The 14,408-nt window shown below is 39.0% G+C and overlaps 1 long non-coding RNA gene across 7 annotated transcripts in view; it reads right to left on the bottom strand.

Moving 5' to 3' along the window:
- The window catches only part of LOC309637797, a 555,044-nt gene that overhangs the window by 530,897 nt on the left and 9,739 nt on the right, over positions 1 to 14,408 (bottom strand). The gene's annotated exons all lie outside the window — the stretch shown is intronic.

Genomic DNA, 14,408 nt, shown 5'->3' with positions numbered 1-14,408 from the left:
AAAAAAACTCATAGTTCAAAAACATTTTCAGGGACTTCCCTGGTGGTCCAGTGGTTAAGACTCTGCTTCCACTGCAGGGAGCACGGGTTCGATTTCTGGCCAGGGAACTAAGATCCCGCATGCCATGTGGCGCGGCCAAAGAGAAGGTTTTTTAAAATTTTATAAAATAATGAGACAATTCGAAATTTAAACATTTGATATTATCAATGAATTGCTGTTAATTTTTGTTTAGGTAAGATAATGGTATTGTGGATTTTTTTTCAAGAATCCTTACTGTTTAGAAACTTGCTCAACTATTTCAGATGAAATGATGTAAGTGTAGTATAGCAGTCAGGATTTAATCCGAGAAATAGAACCAATAGGAGATACATTGATACATATAATTTCAATTTCATAAGAAATTGTTTTTGCAAGAAATTGGCTTATGTGATTGTTGGGGCTAGTGAGGCAAGTCTGAAACCCACAGGGCAGCCTCACCTAGATTACGTAGGATAATTTCCCTTACTTAAAAATGACTGATTATGGTTTTAATCACATTAGATCAATGAATAATGGAGGACTGTAGCCTAGCCAAGGTGACACATAAAACTGACCATCACATCTGTGAATTGATTCAAAATAACATGGAAGGGAGAATACAGATGGGACAGGACTAGTCCATGGTTTGATGGTCCTTGAGGCTGGGGTGATGGGTACATGGAAGTTTGCTATAGTTTCTGTCTGCTTTGTGTATTTCACAATTTTCTACAATAAGAGGGTTTCAAAATATACCTTAAAAGCACTCAGAAACTCACTGCTTTATATTTGATATCTTTCTGGATCTTTATCTCTATACGTTTTCACATAGTTAAGATCATGCTGGAGTTACATCTTTATATCTACTTCTTTCATAGCATTATACCATTAGCACTTTCACATCTCATTAAAAATTCTTCCCAAATATCAAACAAAATGATTAATAACTCAGGCTCTGACATCACACAAACCTGGTTTGAATCCCAGTTCTGCTATTTGTTGCTGAGTGACTTTGGTCTAAACTTCTTAGGCTCTCTATTCCTCAGTTTCTTTTAATATATTCATTCATTCATTCATTCAGCTAATATTGTGATTGTCCTGTGAGCCAGATCCTGTTCTTGGTGTTGTGGCTACACTAATAAACAAAATAGACAAAAGTCCTTGCCATCATGAACTGACATCTGTGGAGGAAACTGACACGAAGAAACTAAATACATATTGTATAGGGGGTCGCAACTAATCCAGAGAAAAATGAAGCATAGTAAAGGGGATAGGGAGTGCAGGGATTGCTACTTCATACAAGTAAGTCAGCAAAGTCTTTTCTGATAAGGTGACATTTGAACAAAGACTTGAAGAAAGTGAAGGTGTCAGCCATTTGAATATTTGTTAGAAGACCATTCTAAGGAAAGGAAACGGCATATGCAAAGGCCCTGAGGTAGGAGCACAAGGTACAGAGAGGAGGCCAAAGTGATTGGAGCCGAATGAAAAACTAGAAGATGTGGGAAATGAGGTCAGAGAGTTAGCAGGAAGTAGACTGTGCAAGATAGAGTCATTAGGGGGTTCTGAACAAAGGAGGGACATCTATCTGGCTTCTGGTTTAGAGGGTTTACTCTCTAGCTGCAGTGACAAAAATAAAGTGAAAGGGGCAAGGGCAGAAACAAGAAAAACAACTGGTAGCCTATTAGAATCACCCAGACAAAAGATGCTGGTAGTATAGACCAGGGTGGTAGTGCTAGAGGCTCTGAGCAACCGTTAGATCCTGCATGTATTTGCAAATAGAGCCCACAAGATTTGCTGATGTGTGTATGTGGGGTGAGAGAGGGGAGGAGTCTAGGATTATTCTAAAATTTTTGCCTGAGCAACTGGAAATATGGGGTTGCCATTAACTGAGCAGTGAATGCATCAGAGGGAGAGATTTTAATAAGGAGGAGGTTAGGATCCAGACTGCTTTTAAAAAGTCTGCTTGTACCAGCACAAATCCACAAGCATGGGAGAACAGGACAGAAGAAAATGGCAACAACATATTTGACACATAAAAAGCTGATGGACCAGGGTTAATGGCTTAGCAAACCAAGAAAGCCTAATCCTAAATCAATGAGGAAATTGAGAATCAACCATTTTAAACAGCAGCATCTTCAGAAAGCTCAGAAGTCCATGGTACCATGTACAGCTGGAAGCTGGGTTGGTGGGTATAAAATAAGGATGATTAAAAGATTAAAGATTAAAACAGTTTAAAGTTGTTTAAGAATTAGTAGCTCCCTAATCCCTTCTCCCACTCTTTGCTAATGGATGACTACCTCTCCCCAACTCAAGCAGAGGACTTGAAAGCACAAGTCACAGTTGAGTTTGGAGGTGTCATACCCAAAACAGCAGGATTTAGAGAACCAGAGCATATTCAGTGTTTAGACCTCAAGCCCACTAACCCCATCAACCCTCAGGTTCTGGCTAACTCTCCCTCCAAACAGGCCTTTAGAAGAGTTTTCTATTATGGGGAACCCAAACAGCCCAGGAGAAAGGACAAAATGTGCTGACATTTGGAGTTCCACAGTCAGATCATCCGATAGTGAAGCTTGAGTCAACAACTCAGAACTTACATCACCTTTTTATCCCACCCACGCTTAAAAATGAGATGATAAACAAGGATTGCCAAGTATCTAAGCAGAGCCTTATTTTACTTTTACTGGAGTGTCAGGAAAGAATACAATTATATGTTTGGGTTCTATCATACATCTTTACCCAGAGTCTGTCTGTCTGTTGTTATTCTTACCACCCCTCTACCTTTTGTCCTTTGCCCTATTCTTTCCTTAAAAAAAAAAAAAAAGTGATATTCCAAGAGGCCCCTGATTTTGCTCCTTTGTTCTTGTCTGCCTAAAACTCACCTCTGAATCATCTTAGAACTTGACCTTTCTTCAGGGGGAAAGTCACATTGCTTTTCTCTGGATTTCAGAACCATGGTCAGGGATAAAAACACACTCCATGGGGTGATGTGGGCTCCATCAAGCACTCCTGATGGGGTGTAAATTGGTGTCAACATTCTGGAAAATTATTGGTAATATGCTGCAAGACTTTAAATGAGCAACCCAACAATTTCTAACTTCTAGAAATTTATACTAAGGAAATTTTTTAATGTGAACATTATTATTAGTGATACATACTGAAGTGTTTATGGATATATGGATACAATGTCTAAAACTTGCTTCAAAATAATCATATTTGGCGGGTATGTTTACATTTTCTCATATGGAAGCCACTAGGCACATAGTCCCATTTAAGTGTGCTATAAACGTATAATACACACTACATTTTTTAAAAAATATTTATTTATTTGGTTGCACTGGGTCTTAGTTGTGGTACGCAGGACCTTCATTGCCACGCACAGGATCTTTGTTGTAGCATGCAGGATCTAGTTCCCTGGCCGGAGATTGAACCCTGGCCCCCTGAATTGGGAGCGGAGAGTCTTAACCACTGGACCACCAGGGAAGTCCCTACATACTAGATTTTGAAGACTTGATACCAAAAAGAAAATGTAAAATATGTCATTAATAACTTGCATACTGGTTATATATTGAAATAATATTTTAGATATACTGGAAAAAATATATATATCATTAAAATTAATTTCACCTATTTCTTTTCTTTTTCAAATGTAGCTACTAGAAAATTTTAAATCACATTTAAGTAACATTTTTAATTATAACTGTGGCTTGCATTTGTGGTTTACATTATGTTTCTATTGGACAGCACTGGTATAAAATCTATATACAGTCAGCTCTCCATACCTGCAGGTTCCAACATCCTTCGGATTTCACCAATCTCAGATCAAAAATATTCAGGAAAAACAAAATTCCAGAAAGTTCCAAAAAGCAAACTTGAATTTGACATGTGCTATTAATGATTTACATAGAACAGCTGACCCTCCAACAACCCTAGGGTTAGGGGTGCCAACCCTCCAAGCAGTGGAAAATCTGAGTACTGTATAACTTACAGTTGGCCCTCCACATCCATGATTATTGCATATTTGACGTCCCCAGCTATGGATTCAACCAACTGTGAATTGTGCGGTACTGTAGTATTTACTATTGAAAAAAATTCAAATATAAGTATACCCCTGCAGTTCAAACTCATGTTGTTCAAGGGTCAAATGTATTTACAACTATTTACACAGCATTTACATTGTGTTAGGTATTATAAGTAATCTAGGGATAATTTAAAGTATACATACAGGAAGATGTATGTAAGTTATATGCAAATACTACATCATTTTTTAAAAGGTACTTGATCCTTTGCAGATTTTGGTATCTGTGGAGGTCCTGGAACCAATCTCCCATGGATACCAAGGGATGACTGTATACTATCAATAAAACAAAACTTTCCATTAAACATGAACATGTTTGGATGACTGACCATAAAGGGGTAATTACTGAAACTAGGCGATGGGTACACAGGAGTTCATTATATCATTTTCTATAGTTTTGTATATGATTGAAATTTTCCATAATAAAAGTTTTAAAATATATGACTAAAGCTGTTTTCAAAAAGGTGTTCATTCCTGTTTATAGTAAAAACTGAGGGAAAAAGGCCCAGTGCTGATAACAATAGAGGACAGAGGACTGGTTAAGTTACTTATGTTCATCTATGTGCTGTATGCAGTCACTAAATAGTAAAATAAAAGTAACATCTAACATTTGAAGTCTAATTATATTCCTGGCTCTGGGCTAATATTCACAACAGCTATATGAGGTTGATAAAATTTGTATCCTCTGACCTCTCCCATTGACTACAGATTTATATATCTAATAGCCTGCCAATTGACATCTATTAGCTGGAATATAAGGATAAAGAACAAAACAAATTAACAGGAGAAAGTGAATTGAAAGAAATGGAAACTATGCATGGAACAGAAAATTTTAAACAAAAAAGTAACTTTTGATTAATATCCTCAGAGAAATAAAAGAAAATATTGCTTCTACTAAAGGGCAACAATTTTTTAAAAATATGTATTTATTGGGACTTCCCTGGTGGTGCAGTGGTTAAGAATCTACCTGTCAATGCAGGGGACATGGGTTTGAGCCCTGGTCCAGGATGAGCCCACATGCCATGGAGCAACTAAGCCCGTGCGCCACAACTACTGAGCCTGCGCTCTAGAGCCTGTGAGCCACAACTACTGAGCCCATGCGTCACAACTACTGAAGCCTGTGCGCCTAGAGCCCATGCTCCGCAACAAGAGAAGCCACCGCAATGAGAAGCCCGTGCACTACAACGAAGAGTAGACCCAGCTCGCCACAACTAGAGAAAGCCTGTGCACAGTGACGAAGACCCAATGCAGCCACAAGTAAATAAATAAAATAAATAAATTTTTTAAAATGTATTTATTTACTTATTTGGCTGCATCAGATCTTCATTGTGGCATGAGGGAATCTTTTGTTGCAGTGTGTGGGCTCCAGAGCGCTTGGGCTCTCTAGCTGTGGCACGCAGGCTCAGTAGTTGCAGCGCGCACGGGCTTAGTTGCCCTGCGGCGTGTGGGATCTTAGTTCCCCGACCAGGGATCAAACCCACATCCCCTGCACTGGAAGGGGGATTCTTAACCACTGGACCACCAGGAAGTCCTGTGAAAATTTTTTAAAAAGGTAGGTGGGATTCAGAAGAAACAACTCTTGAAAATTAAAAACCTGATAGCAGATGTTAAAAGCTAACTAGAAGGGTTGGAAGATAACATTGAGGCAAACCCTCAGAAAGTAGAGAAAAGACAAAGGAATGGTCTCACACCAGCCAGAATGGCCATCATTAAAAACTCTACAAATAACAAATGCTGGAGAGGACATGGAGAAAAGGGAACCCTCCTACACTGTTGGGAAGAATGTAAGTGGGTACAGCTATTATGGAAAACAGTATGGAGGTTCCTCAGAAAACCAAAAATAGAATTACCATATAATCCAGCAATCCTTCTCCTGGGCATATATCCAGACAAAACTCTAATTCAAAAAGATACATGCACTCCTATGTTCATAGCAGCACTATTCACAATAGCCAAGACATGGAAACAACCTAAATGTCCATCGACAGAAGAACGAATAAGTGAGCTGGAAGACAAAATGGTGGAAATAACTGCCGAGGAACAGAATAAAGAAAAAAGAATGAAAAGAATTGAAGACAATCTCAGAGACCTCTGGGACAACACTAAACGCACCAACATTCGAATTATAGGGGTCCCAGAAGAAGAAGAGAAAAAGAAAGGGTCTAAGAAAATATTTGAAGAGATTATAGTCAAAAACTGCCCTAACATGAGAAAGGAAATAGTCACCCAAGTCCAGGAAGCACAGAGAGTCCCATACAGGATGAACTCCAGGAAAAACACACCAAGACATATATTAATCAAACTAACAAAAATTAAGTTCAAAGAAAAAATATTAAAAGCAGCAAAGGAAAACAAAAAATAACATACAAAGGAATCCCCATAAGGTTATCAGCTGATTTTTCATCAGAAACTCTGCAGGCCAGAAGGGAGTGGCAGGATATACTTAATGTGATGAAAGAGAAAAACCTACAACCAAGATTACTCTACCCAGCAAGGGTCTCATTCAGATTCAATGGAGAAGTCAAAAGGTTTTCAGACAAGCAAAAGCTAACAGAATTCAGCACCACCAAACCAGCTTTACAACAAATGCTAAAGAAACTTCTCTAGGCGGGAAACACAAGAGAAGAAAAAGACCCACAAAAACAAACCCAAAGCAATTAAGAAAATGGTAATAGGAACATACATATCAATAAACACCTTGAATGTAAATGGATTAAATGCCCCAACCAAAAGACACACACTAGCTGAATGGATACAAAAACAAGACCCGTATATATGCTGTCTACAAGAGACCCACTTCAGACCTAGGAACACATATAGACTGAAAGTGAAGGGATGGAAAAAGATATTCCATGCAAATGGAAATCAAAAGAAAGCTGGAGTAGCAATACTCATATCAGATGAAATAGACTTTAAAGACTGTTACAAGGGATAAGGAAGGACACTACATAATGATCAAGGGAATCAATCCAAGAAGAAGATATAACAATTATAAATGTTTATGCACCCAACATAGGAGCACCTCAATACATAAGGCAAATGCTAACAACCATGAAAGGAGAAATCGACAGTAACACAATAATGGCAGGCGACTTTAACACCTCACTCACACCAATGGACAGATCATCCAAACAGAAAAAAATTAAGGAAACACAAGCTTTAAATGACACAATAGACGAGATAGATCTAATTGATATTTATAGAACATTCCACCCAAAAGTGGCAGAATACACTTTCTTCTCAAGTGCACATGGAACATTCTCCAGGATAGATCACATCTTGGGTCACAAATAAAGCCTCAGAAAATTTAAGAAAATTGAAATTGTATCCAGCATCTTTTCTGACCAAAACATTATGAGATTGGAAATCAATTACAGGAAAAAAAACTGTAAAAAACACAAATACATGGGGGCTAAACAGTGCACTACTAAATAACCAGATCACTGAAGAAATCAAAGAAGAAATTAAAAAATACATAGAAACAAATGACAATGAAAACACGACAACCCAAAACCTATGGGATGCAGCAAAAGCAGTTCTAAGAGGGAAGTTTATGGCAATACAATCTCATCTCAAGAAACAAGAAAAATCTCAAATAAACAATCTAACCCTACACTTAAAACCAGTAGAGAAAGAAGAACAAAGAAAACTCAAAGTCAGTAGAAGGAAAGAAATCATAAAGATCAGAGCAGAAATAAATGAAATAGAAACGAAGAAAACAATAGCAAAGATCAATAAAACTAAAAGCTGGTTCTTTGAGAAGATAAACAAAATTGATAAACCCTTAGCCAGACTCATCAAGAAAAAATGGGAGAGGATGCATATCAATAAAGTTAGAAACGAAAAAGGAGAAATCAAAACTGACACTGCAGAAATACAAAGGATTATAAGAGACTACTACAAACAAATATATGCCAATAAAATGCACAACCATGGAGAAATGGACAAATTCTTGGAAAGGTACAACTTTCCAAGACCAAACCAGGAAGAATTAGAAAATATAAACAGATCTATTCACAAGTAATGAAACTGAAACTGTAATTTAAAATCTTCCAACAAACCAAAGTCCAGGACAAGATGGCTTCACAGGTGAATTCTATCAAACATTTAGAGAAGAGCTAATACCGATCCTTCTCAAACTCTTCCAAAAAACTGCAGAGGGAGAAACACTCCCAAATTCATTCTACGAAGCCACCATCACCCTGATACCAAAACCAGAAAAAGATATCACAAAAAAAGAAAACTATAGACCAACATCACTGATGAACATAGATGCAAAAATCCTGAACAAAATACTAGCAAACAGAATCCAACAGCACATTAGAAGGATCTAACACCATGATCAAGTGGGATTTATCCCAGGGATGCAAGGATTCTTCAATATATGCAAATCAATCAATGTGATGCACTATATTAACAAATTAAGGAATAAAAACCATATGATCATCTCAATAGATGCAGAAAAAGCTTTTGACAAAATTCAACACCCATTTATGACAAAAACTCTCCAGAAAATGGGCATAGAGGGAACCTACCTCAACATAATAATGGCTATATATGACAAACCCACAGCAATAATCACACTCAATGGTGAAAAACTAAAAGTATTTCCACTAAAATCAGGAGCAAGACCAGGATGTCCACTCTCACCACTATTATTCAACATAGTTTTGGAAGTCCTAGCCACAGCAATCAGAGAAGAAAAAGAAATAAAAGGAATACAAATTGGAAAACAAGAAGTAAAACTGTCACTTTGCCGATGACATGATACTATACATAGAAAATCCTAAAGATGCCACCAGAAAACTACTAGAACTAATCAATGAATTTGGTAATGTTGCAGGATACAAAATCAATGCACAGAAATCTCTGGCATTCCTATACACGAACAACAAAAAATCAGAAAGAGAAATTAAGGAAACACTCCCATTTACCACTGCAACAAAAAGAATAAAATACCTAGTAATAAACCTGCCTAAGGAGTCAAAAGACTTGTACTCAGAAAACTATAAAACACTGATGAAAGAAATCAAAGATGACATAAACAGATGGAGAAATATACCATGTTCTTCAATTGGAAGAATCAATATTGTGAAAATGACCATACTACTCAAAGCAATCTACAGATTCAATGCAATCCCTATCAAACTACCAATGGCATTCTTCAGAGAATTGGAACAAAAAATTTTACAATTCGTATGGAAACACAAAATTTCCCGAATAGGCAAAGCAATCTTGAGAAAGAAAAACAGAGTTGGAGGAATCAGGCTCCCCAAATTCAAACTATACCATAAAGCTACAGTAATCAACACAGTATGGTACTGGCACAAAAACAGAAACATAGATCAATGGTACAGGACAGAATGCCCAGAGATAAACCCACGCACATATGGGCACCTAAATTATGACACAGGAGGCAAGAACATACAATGGAAAAAGGACAGCCTCTTCAATAAGTGGTGCTGGGAAAACTGGACAGCTACATGTAAAAGAATGAAATTAGAACACTCCCTAACACCATACACAAAAATAAACTCCAAATGGATTAAAGACTTAAATGTAAGACCAGACACTATAAAACTCTTAGAGGAAAAACGCTCTTTGACATAAACCACAGCAAGATCTTTTATGACCCACCTCCTAGAGGAATGGAAATAAAAACAAAAATAAACAAATGGGACTTAAATAAACTTAAAAGCTTTTGCATAGCAAAGGAAACCATAAACAAGACAAAAAGACAACTCAGAATTGGAGAAAATATTTGCAAATGAAACAACAGACAAAGGACTAATCTGCAAAATATACAAACAGCTCATGGAGCTCAATATCAAAAAAACAAACAATCCAGTTAGAAAATGGGCAGAAGACCTAAATAGACATTTCACCAAGGAAGACATACAGATGGCCAAGAGGCACATGAAAAGATGCTCAACATTACTAATTAATAGAGAAATACAAATCAAAACTACAATGAGGTATCACCTCACACTGGTCAGAATGGCCATTATCAAAAAATCTACAAACAATAAATGCTGGAAAGGGTGTGGTGAAAAGGGAACGCTCCTGCACTGTTGGTGGGAATGTAAATTGATACAGCCACTATGGAGAACAGTATGGAGGTTCCTTAAAAAACTAGAAATATAACTACCATATGACCCAGGAATCCCACTAACAGGCATATACCCTGAGAAAACCATAATTCAAAAAGAGACATGTACCACAATGTTCATTGCAGCACTATTTACAATAGCCAGGACATGGCAGCAACCTAAATGTCCATAGACAGATGAATGGCTAAAGAAGATGTGGCACATATATACAATGGAATATTACTCAGCCATAAAAAGAAACGAAATTGAGTTATTTGTAGTGAAGTGGATGAACCTAGAGTCTGTCATACAGAGTGAAGTAAGTCAGAAAGAGAAAAACAAATACCATATCCTAACACATATATATGTAATCTAAAAAAAAAAACGGCACTGATGAACCTAATCGCAGGGCAGGAATAAAGAGGTAGACATAGAAAATGGACTTGAGGACATGGGGTGGGAGGGTGAAGCTGGGGCGAAGTGAGAGTAGCATTGACATATATACACTACTGAATGCCAGGTGTTTGGCTAGTGGGAAGCAGCAGCATAGCACAGGGAGGTTGGCTCAGTGCTTTGTGATGACCTAGAGGGGTGGGATAGGGGGGATGGGAGGGAGGCTCAAGAGGGAGGGAATATGGGGACATGTGTATGCATATGGCTGATTCACTTTGTTGTGCAACAGAAACTAACACAGTATTGTGAAGCAATTATACTCCAGTAAAGATCTATTAAAAAAAAAAAAGATACATGCACCCCTATGTTCATCGCAGCACTATTCACTATAGCCAAGACATGGATACAACCTAAATGTCCATCGACAGATGAATGCATAAAGAAGATGTGGTACATGTATACAATGGAATACTACTCAGCAATAAAAAAGAGTGAAATAATGCCATTTGCAGCAACATGGATGCAACTAGAGATTACCATACTAAGTGAAGTAAGTCAGAAAGAGAAAGACAAATACCATATGATATCACTTATATGTGGAATCTAAAATATGACACAAAGGAACATATTTACGAAACAGAAACAGACTCACGGACATAAAGAACAGACTTGTGGTTGCCAAGGGGGAGGGAGTTGGGTGGGAAATGGAGTGGGAGGTTGGGGTTAGCAGATGTAAGCTATTATATATGGAATAGATAAACAACAAGGTCCTACTGTATAGCACAGAGAATTATATTCAGTATCTTATGATAAACAATGATGGAAAAGAACATTAAAAAAGAAGAATGTATATATAGGGACTTCTCTGGTGGCACAGTGATTAAGAATCCACCTGCCAATGCAGGAGACACAGGTTCAAGCCCTGGTCCAGGAAGATCCCACATGCCACAGAGCAACTAAGCCCATGCACCACAACTACTGAGCCTGCGCTCTAGAGCCCGTGAGCCACAACTACTGAGCCCGTGTGCTGCAACTAGTGAGGCCCACGCACCTACAGCCCATGCTCTGCAACAAGAGAAGCCACCACAATGAGAAGCCCGTGCACCGCAACAAAGAATAGCCCCTGCTTGCCGCAACTAGAGAAAGCCCGAGCACAGCAATGTAGACCCAACGCAGCCAAAAATAAAATAAATAAACAAATAAATAAATAAATATAAATATATACATATTTAAAAAAGAATGTATATATATGTATAACTGAATCACTTTGCTGTACAGCAGAAATTAGCACAACATTGTAAATCAACTATACCTCAATTTAAAAAGAGGAGGGGAGAAAAAGGAATGGGGAAAAGGAGCGAAAAGACAAAAGAATTCTAAAACCAATCTTCAGGGCTTCCCTGGTGGTGCAGTGGTTAAGAATCTGCCTGCCAATGCAGGGGACATGGGTTCGAGCCCTGCCTGGTCTGGAAAGATCCCACATGCCGCGGAGCAACTAAGCCTGTGCGCCACAACTACTGAGCCTGCGCTCTAGAGCCCATGTGCCACAACTACTGAAGCCCGCGCACCTAGAGCCCATGCTCCGCAACAAGAGAAGCCACCACAGTGAGAATCCCGCACACCACAACGAAGAGTAGCCCCCGCTTGCTGCAACTAGAGAAAGCCTGAGCGCAGCAACGGAGACCCAACACAGCCAAAAATTAATTAATTATTAATTAAATTTTTAAAAAGCTCTTAGAACATCCACCTGGCACACACTTAATTATTCAATACATTATTACAGAGACTAATTGAAGATGGATTCTGTGATAGGTTAAGGACCTCATCTAGACCAGGGGTTGGCAGACCATGGCCCATGGGTCAATTCTAGCCACTGTCTGTTTTGGTAAATAGCTTATAGAAGCAGAGCCACACCCATTCATTTTTGTGTTATCTATGGCTGCTTTTGCACTAAAACGAATGAGATGAATAGTTGTGGCTGAGATTCTATGGCCAAAAAGTCTAACATATTCACTATGACGCCCTTTACAAGGAAAGTTTGCTGATTCCTGATATAGATTATTCCTTTTAGTCCTAACAGCCCTTGGAAGTTGACATTTTTCACCCTTATTTTACCACAAGGGAAACTGAGGTTTAGAGAAGGCAAATGACTTGCCCAGATTCACAGACATTAAGTATTGGGAACATGATAAAACTGTCTTTTGACAATAACATACGGTCTCCTGTTAGAGTCATTTCCCCACCTCATGGGAACTTTGTCTTGTAAGGAATCAATGAGAGGACACAGTAGGTCATAGAATTCCAAGGTATATAAGTATTGAGCCAGCCAAGATATCATGAGTACTCTCACTGGAGCTAAAGGCCATCCCATGTATCTTTGTCCCTTTACTTTTTCAGAAGTGACCCTGTCCACTGGTGCAGGAGCACCAACCTTGTTCTGGGATCCCAACCAACACTCTACTCCTTCCCACAAATTCCCCCTACATCTCTATCACCCCTTCCTCCAGCAGAAAGCCTGACCTTCTGAGGTAAATTCATTCTACAGTTGGTTCAACACAGCCATCATAAAGGACACTCTTGTCCGTCTCTGCCAGAGTTCTGCCAGCCCACACTGAGGAAAAGCCCTCATTCCCAGGCTCAAATGAGCACAGAGGCGAGAGTAAACCAGGTCCAACTCTCCAGAGGGAAAGGCAGTCCCAAGCTAGGATACATGGTCCAGTCAGGTGAATTCATTCCAGGCGGCAGAACTGAGCTATCAGAGGCTAGAGCAAAGAGTCGTCCCAGGATAGAGTTTTTTGAAGGCAGGGCATGTCTTATTGCCCACAGGGCCTACTTAGCACAGGGTTTGGCACAAAAAAATATGTCCAACAAATAAGAGCCATGATCGTTATGTGTTCATAAGCGTTTGCTAAATAAATTAATCAACAAACAATGGTCTCGTTACAAACCTTTCAGCACCAGGGTAGTTAAACACATATACAGTCTTATAATTTACAAATTATTTTTCACATCCCCTATCTAAATTCACCCTACCAACAATGTTTAGGGAAATAGAGAAAGCTTTTAAACCCCATTTCGCAGAGGAAAGGAGATTAAGAGATTAAGTAACTCAGACCAACATCACACTGCCAGGGGGCGGGGGTGAACCCAGAGAGGACTCAACAGCCTGTGTTTCTGCCAGAGAACCAGAAGCAATGACTGAATGTGTCTGCCCACTCCTTGCCACGCCACAGGCATGCCCTTCTTTTTTCTCTATCTCTTCCCTTCTCCCTAAAGGTCTCATTATTCCTCCCTCTCCCCTGTCTCAGGTTCCATAAAAAGGATTCCTTGACTGTACTAATGATTCTATACTAGATACTGTTGCCTTTTTAACAAGTGTGCCTGAGTTTCTACCCAAGGTTTCTCTGCAAAGTTTCATGTTCTAATAACAGGCGGTAAAGAAAATTTAAAAGGCCACTTGCATTTAAGAGATCTGCACACAACTCTGTTTTCTTTACTGAACCACAGTGATTGGATTTCAAAAGTATTGAACATCCCTGCCTGCCTCTTATGCTATTGTCTCTCAACCTGACTGCACTAAAGGTTTGCAGGATCTATTGTTAAGTAGTTAGTCAGACATGAGCAGGTCCCCACCCCGTCCTGGACAGGGTCATCGTTCCCTCCCCCCACCTGGACACTGGTGATCAGAACACACCCAGAGATCCTCCGTTTTGTAGTCAAGGACCGCTAAGTTTCCAGCCTCATCAGGATCAAGCAAGATAAAACCAGCAGCACAGGTTGGCACAGGTGCACCAAAAACTAAAAAGTAGCACAAAGTAACCTGGGGTTCATGATGC

This window comes from Balaenoptera physalus (genome assembly GCF_965194825.1).
Source record: "Balaenoptera physalus genome assembly, chromosome: 11".
Taxonomy (NCBI): domain Eukaryota; kingdom Metazoa; phylum Chordata; class Mammalia; order Artiodactyla; family Balaenopteridae; genus Balaenoptera; species Balaenoptera physalus.
Note: the sequence above shows the minus strand (reverse complement) of the source record. Positions and strands in the feature narration are given on the sequence as shown.